This window comes from Schistocerca cancellata, chromosome 3 (genome assembly GCF_023864275.1).
Source record: "Schistocerca cancellata isolate TAMUIC-IGC-003103 chromosome 3, iqSchCanc2.1, whole genome shotgun sequence".
Classification (NCBI taxonomy): Eukaryota; Metazoa; Arthropoda; class Insecta; order Orthoptera; family Acrididae; genus Schistocerca; species Schistocerca cancellata.
In genome coordinates, this window is record NC_064628.1 from 146,711,108 (window position 1) to 146,723,358 (window position 12,251).

The window sequence follows — 12,251 nt, forward strand, 5'->3', positions numbered from 1 at the left end:
AACAAAATAGTAATTTATTGTTTGTACTAACGGGACAAAATTGAGGATATGTTAGACGCTGATCGGTTTGGCGTTAGGAAAGGTTTTTATTTTATTTATTCGTATGGCTAGGGTTCCCCATCGGGCAGACCGTTCACCGGGTGCCGGTCTTTCAATTTGACGCCATTTCGGCGACCTTCAGCATTATGATGAGGACAGCACAACACCCAGTCCCTGGGCAGAGAAAATTCCGCGACCCAGCCGGGAATCGAACCCGGGTCCAGAGAATTGACAATCCGTCACAACGACGATTTTTTTGTCCATTGCGTTCGTTGTTGATCGGTGTGTTTGGTCGTTGCGGATGTCACTTGACATCCGTCCAAGTTTGTTGTTGATCCTTCCACTCAGTCTTTTTTTATTGAAGAGGCCAACCAGCTCTCTGACCGAACACGTTGAGCTATCGTGCCGGCGGTTCAGCTACCGGGGGCGGACGTTAGGAAAGCTAACGACAGCAAGGAAGCGCTGCTGACGTTGCCATTGATAGTAGAAGCAAGACTGAAGAAAAATAAAGACACTTTCACACGATTTGTCGACCTGAAAGAAGAATTCGACAATGAACATGGTGCTCGATGTTCTAAAGACCGAGAAACGTAGGAGTAAGCCACATGGAAAGGCGAATAATATGCAGTGTTTAAAAGAACTAAGAGGAAACAATAGTGTTGGAGTACCAAAGACAAACTGCTCGGGTGAAAAAGGGTGTAAGACAGAGATGCAATCGTTCGCCCCTACTTTTCAGCCTATACAAAAAAGAACACTGACGAGAATAAAAGAAAGATCGAAGAGTGAAATTAAAATTCATGGTGAAAAGATATGAATGTTAAAAATCGCTGATGACGTTGATATGTACAGTGACAGTGAAGAAGAACTACAGGATCCGTTGAACTGAGTGAATGGTCTAATGAGTACAGAATATGGACTGAGAGCAATTCGAAGAAAGCCAAAAGTAGTGAGAAGTAGCAGAAACAATAATAGCGAGAAACTCAATATCAAAATCGGAATTCTGCTTCCTTGGAACCAAAATAATCCATGATTGACAAATCAAGGTGGACAAAGAGACTAGCACAAGATGCATTTCTTTGGATGTACATTCGAAATACGGCATTCTGTGGTAGAGGATTATCGACCGTAGGAAAACCGGCAAACAGGAGAGTCGAAGAATTTGCGTTGTGGTCTACAGAAGAATGTCGAAAATTAGGTAGACTGATAAATTAAGGAATGGAAGTTCTGATCCGAAAAAGCGAGGAAAGAAACAGACGGAAACATTGACAAAATGAGCAAGGAGATATGTTATGACACCAGAGAATAGCTTCCATGGTACTAGAGGAAGCTCTCGTGGGTGAAAACTGAAGATAAAGGCAGAGATTGAAATACACACAAAAAATAAAAAAAAGTGTGATGCAAAGTGCGGCAACTCACCGAAAGACTATTACGGTGGTACGTACATAACTACAAGCTCATTAGTTTTGCAAACGCAAGGTACACTTAGCATGTCGAGAAAGTCGTCGAATATTCATTATACCCAAGAACAAATGTACATTCACGTACATCAGGCTTCATATTTTGGTTCTGGTACCCATTAGCACAGATTTATATTATAAAACGTTTTGACCGAGATTTCGGGGAGGATTCCATTGGTAAGAAGGGAGTTGGCTGAACAGAAGATTTCCTCTCAAACGTTTCCAACTGTGACGCCATCTGCATCACTATCAGCTCGCCTGAGGTTCGAATGAAAAGTTACAACCCGTTCTACCTTTAGTGGTAGATACTTAGGTGCACATTATACAGGCGAGCCAACCAATCTCATTGTATTCTACTGGGATATCATTAAGATCCGTAATGGAGTGGTTTCCCTTTCCCTTCTTCATTTTATGCCACTGGTCAGTTGATTTCTCAGACCAAACTGAAACGAGTGCCCCTGACCACCGCCTATCCATCCTCGGTCTACCGGCGGCCTCTAGGTCCCTTCAGTCGCCTTTTATGACTAGCAGAAGCTACAGTGGCTGAATTCTAACCTGCAAACTACAAGAGTAATGGCTAGGAAATTAAACAATAAAACAAAGTTTTCCAAGGAAAAACCATTACGATATGACGTAGCGTCGACCTGCGGTATACTTTCCATGTCGCTTTTTTGTATCTTTCGTTAAATGCCATCCTTGTTGTATAATAGACTATACGTAGATCTACGTACAAAATATTCAACCCATATATTTTCTGTCGTATTATTGCTGCATCCAGAGAAATTACACAGAGTAACACAAGGGAGAGGACCGTTGAAGGGTAACGTGTTGTAGTAGTAGATGTGATGACGATCGGTGGCGTGGTTATTTGCACGATGGGTGAGTGCCGCGAAAAGTTAAAGCAGAGAATTCTGTAAAATTAGTTATCGAAGTGGAAACTGGTGTAAAAAGAGTGTCAAGTGTCGCACATCTTGTGATAATGTCAAAAAAGAAAAACTGGTTCAGATTATCAAGTACTTCAAAGCCTGTGTGCGGTGTGCTGCACGTATTCGGAGGAAGAACGCCACGATGTGGAATGTCCTTTCTATAGATGGCTATATGTAACGAATAATTTATAAGTAGTGCAGTTGTGAGGCACAGCACGTCTCATTCTTTCCAGTTAATTCTCAATAAATTTTCCCGCCTTTATCCGTATATAAATTAACGGCTGCAGTGAATGAAATCTGTGTATGTGCGCATTTTTAAGGTCCATCTCGGACAAACGTAAACAGGTTTACAAATCTTTACTGTTATACTACAGGGATCCATTCTCTCATCGCATCATCAGTTATTTCCACGACGAATTTCTTAAATTCGAGGAAGAAGAGGCATGACACTAGATGGAGCTACAGCGGGGTAAACGATTGTAGCCTTCATTCTTGACCTCCATCAGCTAGAAGCAACGTTCACGCATATGTCTTTCATCATCGAAAAATATTGACACCAAACAGCGGTGAGAACAATGTGAATTGTGACATGTACGTGCTGAGTGTAGTAGACATTTCAGTGTAAAGTCTGCTTTGTTTTATTTGGTGAGAGAAGCTACTTAAAAGCTTTCTCGAAGGTAGAATTAAATGAATATTTCTGATATTTACTTGATCGTACTGGAGAGCATCTCATCAGCAAATCTAAACCGATTCTCTCTCACACATACACATACATACAGGGTGTTTCAAAAATGACCGGTATATTTGAAACGGCAATAAAAACTAAACGAGCAGCGATAGAAATACACCGTTTGTTGCAATATGCTTGGGACAACAGTACATTTTCAGGCAGACAAACTTTCGAAATTACAGTAGTTACAATTTTCAACAAAAGATGGCGCTGCGGTCTGGGAAACTCTATAGTACGATATTTTCCACATATCCACCATGCGTAGCAATAATATGGCGTAGTCTCTGAATGAAATTACCCGAAACCTTTACAACGTGTCTGGCGGAATGGCTTCACATGCAGATGAGATGTACTGCTTCAGCTGTTCAATTGTTTCTGGATTCTGGCGGTACACCTGGTCTTTCAAGTGTCCCCACAGAAAGAAGTCACAGGGGTTTATGTCTGGCGAATAGGGAGGCCAATCCACGCCGCCTCCTGTATGTTTCGGATAGCCCAAAGCAATCACACGATCATCGAAATATTCACTCAGGAAATTAAAGACGTCGGCCGTGCGATGTGGCCGGGCACCATCTTGCATAAACCACGAGGTGTTCGCAGTGTCGTCTAAGGCAGTTTGTACCGCCACAAATTCACGAAGAATGTCCAGATAGCGTGATGCAGTAATCGTTTCGGATCTGAAAAATGGGCCAATGATTCCTTTGGAAGAAATGGCGGCCCAGACCAGTACTTTTTGAGGATGCAGGGACGATGGGACTGCAACATGGGGCTTTTCGGTTCCCCATATGCGCCAGTTCTGTTTATTGACGAAGCCGTCCAGGTAAAAATAAGCTTCGTCAGTAAACCAAATGCTGCCCACATGCATATCGCCGTCATCAATCCTGTGCACTATATCGTTAGCGAATGTCTGTCGTGCAGCAATGGTAGCAGCGCTGAGGGGTTGCCGCGTTTGAATTTTGTATGGATAGAGGTGTAAACTCTGGCGCATGAGACGATACGTGGACGTTGGCGTCATTTGGACCGCAGCTGCAACACGGCGAACGGAAACTCGAGGCCACTGTTGGATCACCTGCTGCACTAGCTGCGCGTTGCCCTCTGTGGTTGCCGTACGCGGTCGCCCTACCTTTCCAGCACGTTCATCCGTCACATTCCCAGTCCGTTGAAATTTTTCAAACAGATCCTTTATTGTATCGCTTTTCGGTCCTTTGGTTACATTAAACCTCCGTTGAAATCTTCGTCTTGTTGCAACAACATTGTGTTCTAGGCGGTGGAATTCCAACACCAGAAAAATCCTCTGTTCTAAGGAATAAACCATGTTGTCGACAGCACACTTGCACGTTGTGAACAGCACACGCTTACAGCAGAAAGACAACGTACAGAATGGCGCACCCACAGACTGCGTTGTATTCTATATCGTTCACATCACTTGCAGCGCCATTGTTGTTGAAAATTCTAACTACTGTAATTTCGAAAGTTTGTCTGCCTGAAAATGTACTGTTGTCCCAAGCATATTGCAACAAAAGGTGTATTTCTATCGCTGCTCGTTTAGTTTTTATTGCCGTTTCAAATATATTGGTCATTTTTGAAACACCCTGTATGTGAACAAAATATTATTTTTATTACTGTCACAGTGGTCATCATTCTCCCAGAAATAAAACCAGTCACAACCACCCTGTTCCTAATAAGGTTTCGAGGAGGTTTCGCTTGGTTATCAGGGTAACCCAGGAAGTACCCTACTAGTTATTCACAATGGAGAACCCTCCTCCTCATTTTCAGACTCTTCTGATATTTGGCTAAAAAGAGCAATGTTCTACACAGCCCACTGAGCTCTCATGAATAGGGAATGAAAGACGACACACTATCATAAAATTTTAGATTTTGTTTGGAAAATGAGCAATATCGTTCTGAAAATAAAACGGCTTCAACCCTCCAGTCCGACAAAGGTTTTCGGTCATCGCTTGAATGTTGCGACTGAATTTCCCCCTCGAAAGTTGTCAGTAAATCCACCTTTTATAAAATTTTGTAGTTTTATCAAGTTCTAAAGGGTCTCTTTTCTTTGCCTGTGGCTTCTCATACTTTTCATGGCACAGAGGAAGATCACGCTAGGAACCGAAACTGAGTTTAATTTTATTTTCATTTTCATTTCATTTGATACTCAGCACATCGTGGCCATGTAACCATCTGTCCTGAGTATTGACGAGTGCTGGATTAAACGCATGCAACTTGGTGAACTCAGTTGGGATTTCTTGACAGCTTAGAAGCAGAAGTCTGAGAACAGGAACCTAGATTAACTTTCAAAACCAGCTTATGGGCCGCTCAGCAGGGTTTTATCAGCTCTTGCGATTCGCTCCTTCAGATACACGCGCGAGCAACACGTATTTTCAAATTTTAGATATTGAACTGATGCAAAATTTTAAGGAGACAGGTGTCGTCTCACCTGTCTTCTAATTGAAGTAGGCGCCCAGCTGCATTGAAAATTTCATGTTGTTAATTTGTCAGTTCGTCTCCTCCAGTTTTTTCTGGTCTATCTGCATCGAGGCAGGTTGGATTTTGGACAGAGTTGGTCAGTCACAGAACACGTGCAGAGTTGTTCTGTGGTGAGTAGGATGTATCACTCATGCGCACAGTTAAACGGCGAGTTAGATTTTTCGAGTTAGGAATTTTCTGTAACTGTAAAGTCATTTGTTGCAAACATTATGAGGTTCTTGCGGGTGACAATTTTGGTATCAGTTAACTAAATTCAGATTGGGCAGCAGTTATTCATTACAAGGTCACGATTCACTTTATGTAACGTGATTCAAAATGAGCTCTGTGTTTCTTTCCGCAGCCAGCTTGTCGGCTGTGAGCTTGTCGACTGAACTTTGGCTAGAAAATGATGAAAGTTGTCTACGATTGTTGTGTCAATGTTTGAGTACCTAAGTGTGAGCATATAAGCGTCCATGTTGCGTCCGTCATCTAGCGTAATCTTCGCTGAATACTGATGTTTAATAGAGTTTACCCTTATAGAAACATAATGTTAGGATTTTATACACGTTAAGGTTTAATGGATCTCAGAGTTTACCCTTATAGAAACAAAGTGTTTGAATATTATACGGGTTACACGTTTAATGAATCAGAGGCGTATGCCCCAGTACGAGAATAAATTTCCTGTAGGTGTCAGTTTACTTCGTTAACCTTTTCCCCAATGTGCCTAACAGCACGCCTTCCATGATCCCATGATCGCTAACTCCAAGCGCCCTATGAGAGAAAGTTACTAGGAAGCACGCAGTTAAGATCAATCCCTGATCGGTCGATCTAATCTGTGGTAGAAAGCTTTCTATTGTTCATTTCCTTTGTAATGGAACCTAGGTCTAAAATCGAATTACAATTTCTGGTATTTCAGGCTACTTGTCCCTCAGGAGAAGTTATAGGATATTAAGCAATGTATTTGCCCACTTTGAAAATAAAGGCTAAAAAATTTCCTGTAATAGAACCAAAGATAGTTTCACCAAATAATCAACTTCCAATATTTAGACATTTGGACAGTTCTGAAACCGTTGGCGTCTTTTATGTGGCGTTGCCAGAATATTTTAGGTACAGCAGATCTTATGGGAAGCGTTAGATCCTAGGAAATGATTAACGTGTAATTATTTATTGCGGGAGTAATGCACTTTCTGCGATGTATGACATCACGGCGTTGTAATTCCGGCATCGTAAACAACAGAATTGTCTTCTTGTGATTTTTCATGTTTATTTCGAGTGGTAGTAATTTTATGTGTTAATGATTGTGTATGCACGTTAAATAACAGGTGTCTATGATCAGTTACCAACAGGTATAAGGTGGCTTTCTTAAAACGCATTTGAGATATATCGGTTGCTACTCTGAGTAGTGTGACAGGCTCGAAAGTTATTTGAAATGGATTGTGAACAGAGCGTTAACGCGTCAAATCACGTCCACGGAAGGCAAACAGAAAATGTTTTAGAGGACCAGAGTGTTCCGTTTATGGGAAGTGAACACTCAAGCAATATGAGATTAGAAACAGAGTTTCCGTGCCTATCGGATGTGCTGACCACGGAGTACATGAGAGATCACGCGAGAACAGGCAGCCTCAACAAGGGGCAAGATCTTCCCTCACCAGAAAATCGGGTAACGCAGGAGACCACCGAATCTACTGAACCCACGGCAACGAAAACTATGCCCGCAGCAGGCACGCCATCTTCGTCCTATTTTGATTTCGTTGTTTCAGAAACCTCATGTTACAACAATTTGAGTTACAAAATAATGAATTCAGAATAATGCAAGCACAGAGCACTGATTTAGGTGATTAGAGCAAAGCACAAAACATCAACATTGAAAAAATTAAGTGACGATAGGGAGAAATTTTTACGGAATTACAAACGAATAAGCAATGGCGTCATTTTGTGAACAAGGTAGAGGTTGAATCGATTACTATTGTTGGCCTGCTGACTTTTAATGCTGAGCGGAGCACAGGTAGCACGTCACCAACTAGTGCTTCTGAGTAGATGCTGTGGATGGACCTCGTGTTTTTCAGGGAGAAGTACTGAATTTTAATATTAATAGAACTGATACTTTTTCACGTGGCAGCCGTAGACTGACTGTTGCCATTGGTTGGTGGGTTTGAAAGGGCCAAAGGGACCAAACAGCTTGGTCATCGGTCCACTGTTGCCATTGTTCAGTATGATAATATTGGTGAAGTTGGTGGCACTGAAAGTTTCCGTGGTCGTGATTTAATTACTTACCGTACGTTTAATGTGTTTGAAGTGTATAATTGAGATATACATCTTCTTTTAATGCCAAAACGCGTTTTTTTGTGAGAACGCGTAACCGTTGTCGGGTTGACCTTGATGAGGTAGTTTATGTTTACTGTAAAGGATATGGTGTAAGTGGAACCGTACATTTTGTTGCTGATTTTACTGCTAATTTTCATAAATAAAGTCTGTGTCATTGCAAAAACTACACATCCATTTTTCCAAAAGCCGAGAAGCGATTCTTGGTGTTGTAGCTCTTAGGGGCCCTCTGTAACGCTCTGTGTGTGAAGCAAACCTATGTATCTCTGGGAATCGCAGCACGTTTGTGTTGTTGTAACTCAGAGCTGTATTGTTGAGCAGAGCATTGTTGCGCTGGAGGAGACAAAGATATTCACATGTGTGCATACTATTTGAACGGTGAGGTGCAAGAAGATTTATTATACTTGTATTTTTATTTCAAGACCTTCGGTAGAATGCTGTGAACATTTACGTTTTCTGAACTTTCTGTTTTGGATGCAGAGTTACAGTTGTCTGAATGACGTGATATTTCTGTCCTTGCATGTTGAGAAACGAAGTTTGATTTCTGCAATTGCTTGTCTCTTGATCTCTTTACCGGAGACCGTTCATAATGAGTAAGAGTGCTTGGTTACAGATATATGCATGTCGTGTATGGGTTCACTGAATGCACTGGAAAAAAGGCACAACGGCACTGTGTTGAACTTCTCCCGCAACGAGGGCCACGTCAGTCTTTGGATCTGAGGATTATTTCATTACTCTTTGTTGTGTGTGGTACCTTTTGGTTATAGCGTCTTATAGGTTTGTTCGCTGTTGTGAAGGTACTTGGACAGAAACAAGGATGATTGTTAACAAACTGAATGAACTATAATTATATTACTACTCTGCAACGAGTTGCCGGAGGCTATACGCTCGTTGTACAAAATTCCCCAGAAACTTTAGAAAGTTTGTTCGTACAGCTCTGATTCACTCCTATACATCATCTACGTGGATCGTGGAAGTAACCTCAGATTCTGTAAACACAAATGAATTACAGACATTGGCTGCGAGTGGACGTTGATTAAATCAATAAGGAGAGTTGAAAATTCGTGCTATACTGCGATTCGGACCCAGGTCTGCTGCTTAGTAGGCAAAAGTTCTGTCAACTGTGTCATTCGGACACGGTGGTCATCGAAAATGCACGGACTACCCTAGCATGCCTGCAGTCAGACGCAAATTCTAAACTTATCCGCACACTACTGTTATAGTGACCCTTGCACATTATTCTTATTACTCTCGTCATTCCGCCGATTCCTGTAAAAGTTCGACAATGGTGTGCATCCGCTTTGAAGAGATGAATGGGCAACGGTCAGTACGTTTTTACTGTGTGGATAAGTTGGGAATTTGGGTACGACGGAAGACGTGCTGGGTAGTTCGTGCAGTTTCTGGCGGATGTGTCCGGATGGGACAGTGCCCAGAACTTCTGCTTAGTAAGCAGGAGAACCGGGTTCGAATCCTGATCCGGCACGAATTATTAACTTTCACTGTTGATTTATTCAGTGCCCACTGGCAGCGATTGTCTGTAATTCCTTTGTTCCTTAATTCATAGTGACTGCTGGATCAAAACGATATCTGTAATTTTATTTATTTATTTATTTACATGTCAAGTTCCGCAGGACCAAATTGAGGAGCAAATCTCCAAGGTCATGGTACGTGTATGTACATGAACTTAAAACATAAAAGTAATAACAGATAAAAATAAATGTTCATGAACCTGAAAGAAAATCGGTCCATAAGTTTAAGCAAACGCCATCAGCAATAAAATGAGATTCAGCTTAATTTTTCAAGGAACTCCTCGACAGACTAGAAGGAATGACTCATGAGGAAACTATTTAGTTTCGTTTTGAAAGCACGTGCATTACTGCTAAGATTTTCTAATTCGAGTGGCAGCTTATTAAAAATGGATGCTCTAGTATACTGCACACCTTTTTGCACGAGAGTTAAGGAAGTCCGATCCAAATGGAGGTTTGATTTCTGCCGAGTATTAACCGAGTGAAAGCTGCTTATAGTTGGAAATAAACTAATATTGGTAACAAGAAACGACAATAAGGAATATACATATTGAGAGGCCAATGTCAAAATACCCAGACTCGTGAACAGAGGTCGACAAGAGGTTCGTGAACTCACACCACTTATTGCCCGAACCGCCCGTTTCTGAGCCAAAAATATCCTTCTACAATGGGAAGAGTTACCCCAAAACATAATACCATACGACATAAGTGAATGAAAATAAGCAAAGTAGACTAATTTACATGTCGAAGTATCACTCACTTTCGATACCGTTCAAATAGTGAAAATGGCAGTATTAAGTCTTTGAACAAGATCCTGAACGTGGGCTTTCCACGACAGCTTACTATCTATCTGACCACCTAGGAATTTGAACTGTTCAGTTTCACTAATCATATGCCCGTTCTGTGAGATTAAAACGTCAGGTTTTGTTGAATTGTGTGTTGGAAACTGTAAAAACTGAGTCTTACTGTGATTTAACGTTAGTTTGTTTTCTACAAGCCATGAACTGAGGTCATGTACTGCACTACTTGAAACCGAGTCAATGTTGCACACAACATACTAGAGAGCATTTCATTTATACAGGGTTATTACAAATGATTGAAGCGATTTCACAGCTCTACAATAACTTTATTATTTGAGATATTTTCACAATGCTTTGCACACACATACAAAAACTCAAAAAGTTTTTTTAGGCATTCGCAAATGTTCGATATGTGCCCCTTTAGTGATTCGGCAGACATCAAGCCGATAACCAAGTTCCTCCCACACTCGGCACAGCATGTCCCCATCAATGAGTTCGAAAGCATCGTTGATGCGAGCTCGCAGTTCTGGTACGTTTCTTGGTAGAGGAGGTTTAAACACTGAATCTTTCACATAACCCCACAGAAAGAAATCGCATGGGATTAAGTCGGGAGAGCGTGGAGGCCATGACATGAAATGCTGATCATGATCTCCACCACGACCGATCCATCGGTTTTCCAATCTCCTGTTTAAGAAATGCCGAACATCATGATGGAAGTGCGGTGGAGCACCATCCTGTTGAAAGAGAAGTCGGCGCTGTCGGTCTCCAGTTGTGGCATGAGCCAATTTTCCAGCATGTCCAGATACACGTGTCCTGTAATGTTTTTTTCGCAGAAGAAAAAGGGGCCGTAATCTTTAAACCGTAAGATTGCACAAAACACGTTAACTTTTGGCGAAATGCGAATTTGCTGCACGAAAGCGTGAGGATTCTCTACCGCCCAGATTCGCACATTGTGTCTGTTCACTTCACCATTACGAAAAAATGTTGCTTCATCACTGAAAACAAGTTTCGCACTGAACGCATCCTCTTCCATGAGCCGTTGCAACCGCGCCGAAAATTCAAAGCGTTTGACTTTGCAATCGGGTGTCAGGGCTTGTAGCAATTGTAAACGGTAAGGCTTCTGCTTTAGCCTTTTCCGTAAGATTTTCCAAACCGTCGGCTGTGGTACGTTTAGCTCCCTGCTTGCTTTATTCGTCGACTTCCGCGGGCTACGCGTGTAACTTGCCCTCACGCGTTCAACCGTTTCTTCGCTCACTGTAGGCCGACCCGTTGATTTCCCCTTACAGAGGCATCCAGAAGCTTTAAACTGCGCATACCATCGCCGAATGGAGTTAGCAGTTGGTGGATCTTTGTTGAACTTCGTCCCGAAGTGTCGTTGCACTGTTATGACTGACTGATGTGAGTGCATTTCAAGCACGACACACGCTTTCTCGACTCCTGTCGCCATTTTGTCTCACTGCGCTCTCGAGCGCTCTGGCGGCAGAAACCTGGAGTGCGGCTTCAGCCGAGCAAAACTTTATGAGTTTTTCTACGTATCTGTAGTGTGTCGTGATCATATGTCAAAGAATGGAGCTACAGTGAATTTACGAATTCGCTTCAATCATTTGTAATAGCCCTGTATAAATAAGGAATAGGAGCGGCCCCAACACTGATCCCTGGGGCACCCCCCACTTGACAGTACCCCACTCAGATCCCACATCACAGCCGTTATCAACATTGTGAATAATGACCTTTTGCTCCCTGTTGCTAAAGTAACAGGTGAACCAATTGTGAGCTACTCCCGTTATTTCGTAATGGTCCAACTTCTGGAGCAATATAGTGAGATCAACACAGTTAAATGCCTTTGTTAAATCAAAAAATACGCCAAGCGTTCGAAACTTTTTGTTTAGCCCATCCAGTACCTCACAGAGAAAAGAGAATATAGCATTTTCAGTTGTCAAACGACTACTAAAGCCGAACTGTATGTTTGATAGCAAATCGTGTGATAT

At 42.0% G+C, this 12,251-nt stretch overlaps 1 protein-coding gene across 1 annotated transcript in view; it reads right to left on the reverse strand.

Annotated features, from left to right (window-relative positions):
* Window positions 1–12,251, reverse strand: part of LOC126176166 (membrane-bound alkaline phosphatase-like) — a 167,067-nt gene that overhangs the window by 25,752 nt on the left and 129,064 nt on the right. The gene's annotated exons all lie outside the window — the stretch shown is intronic.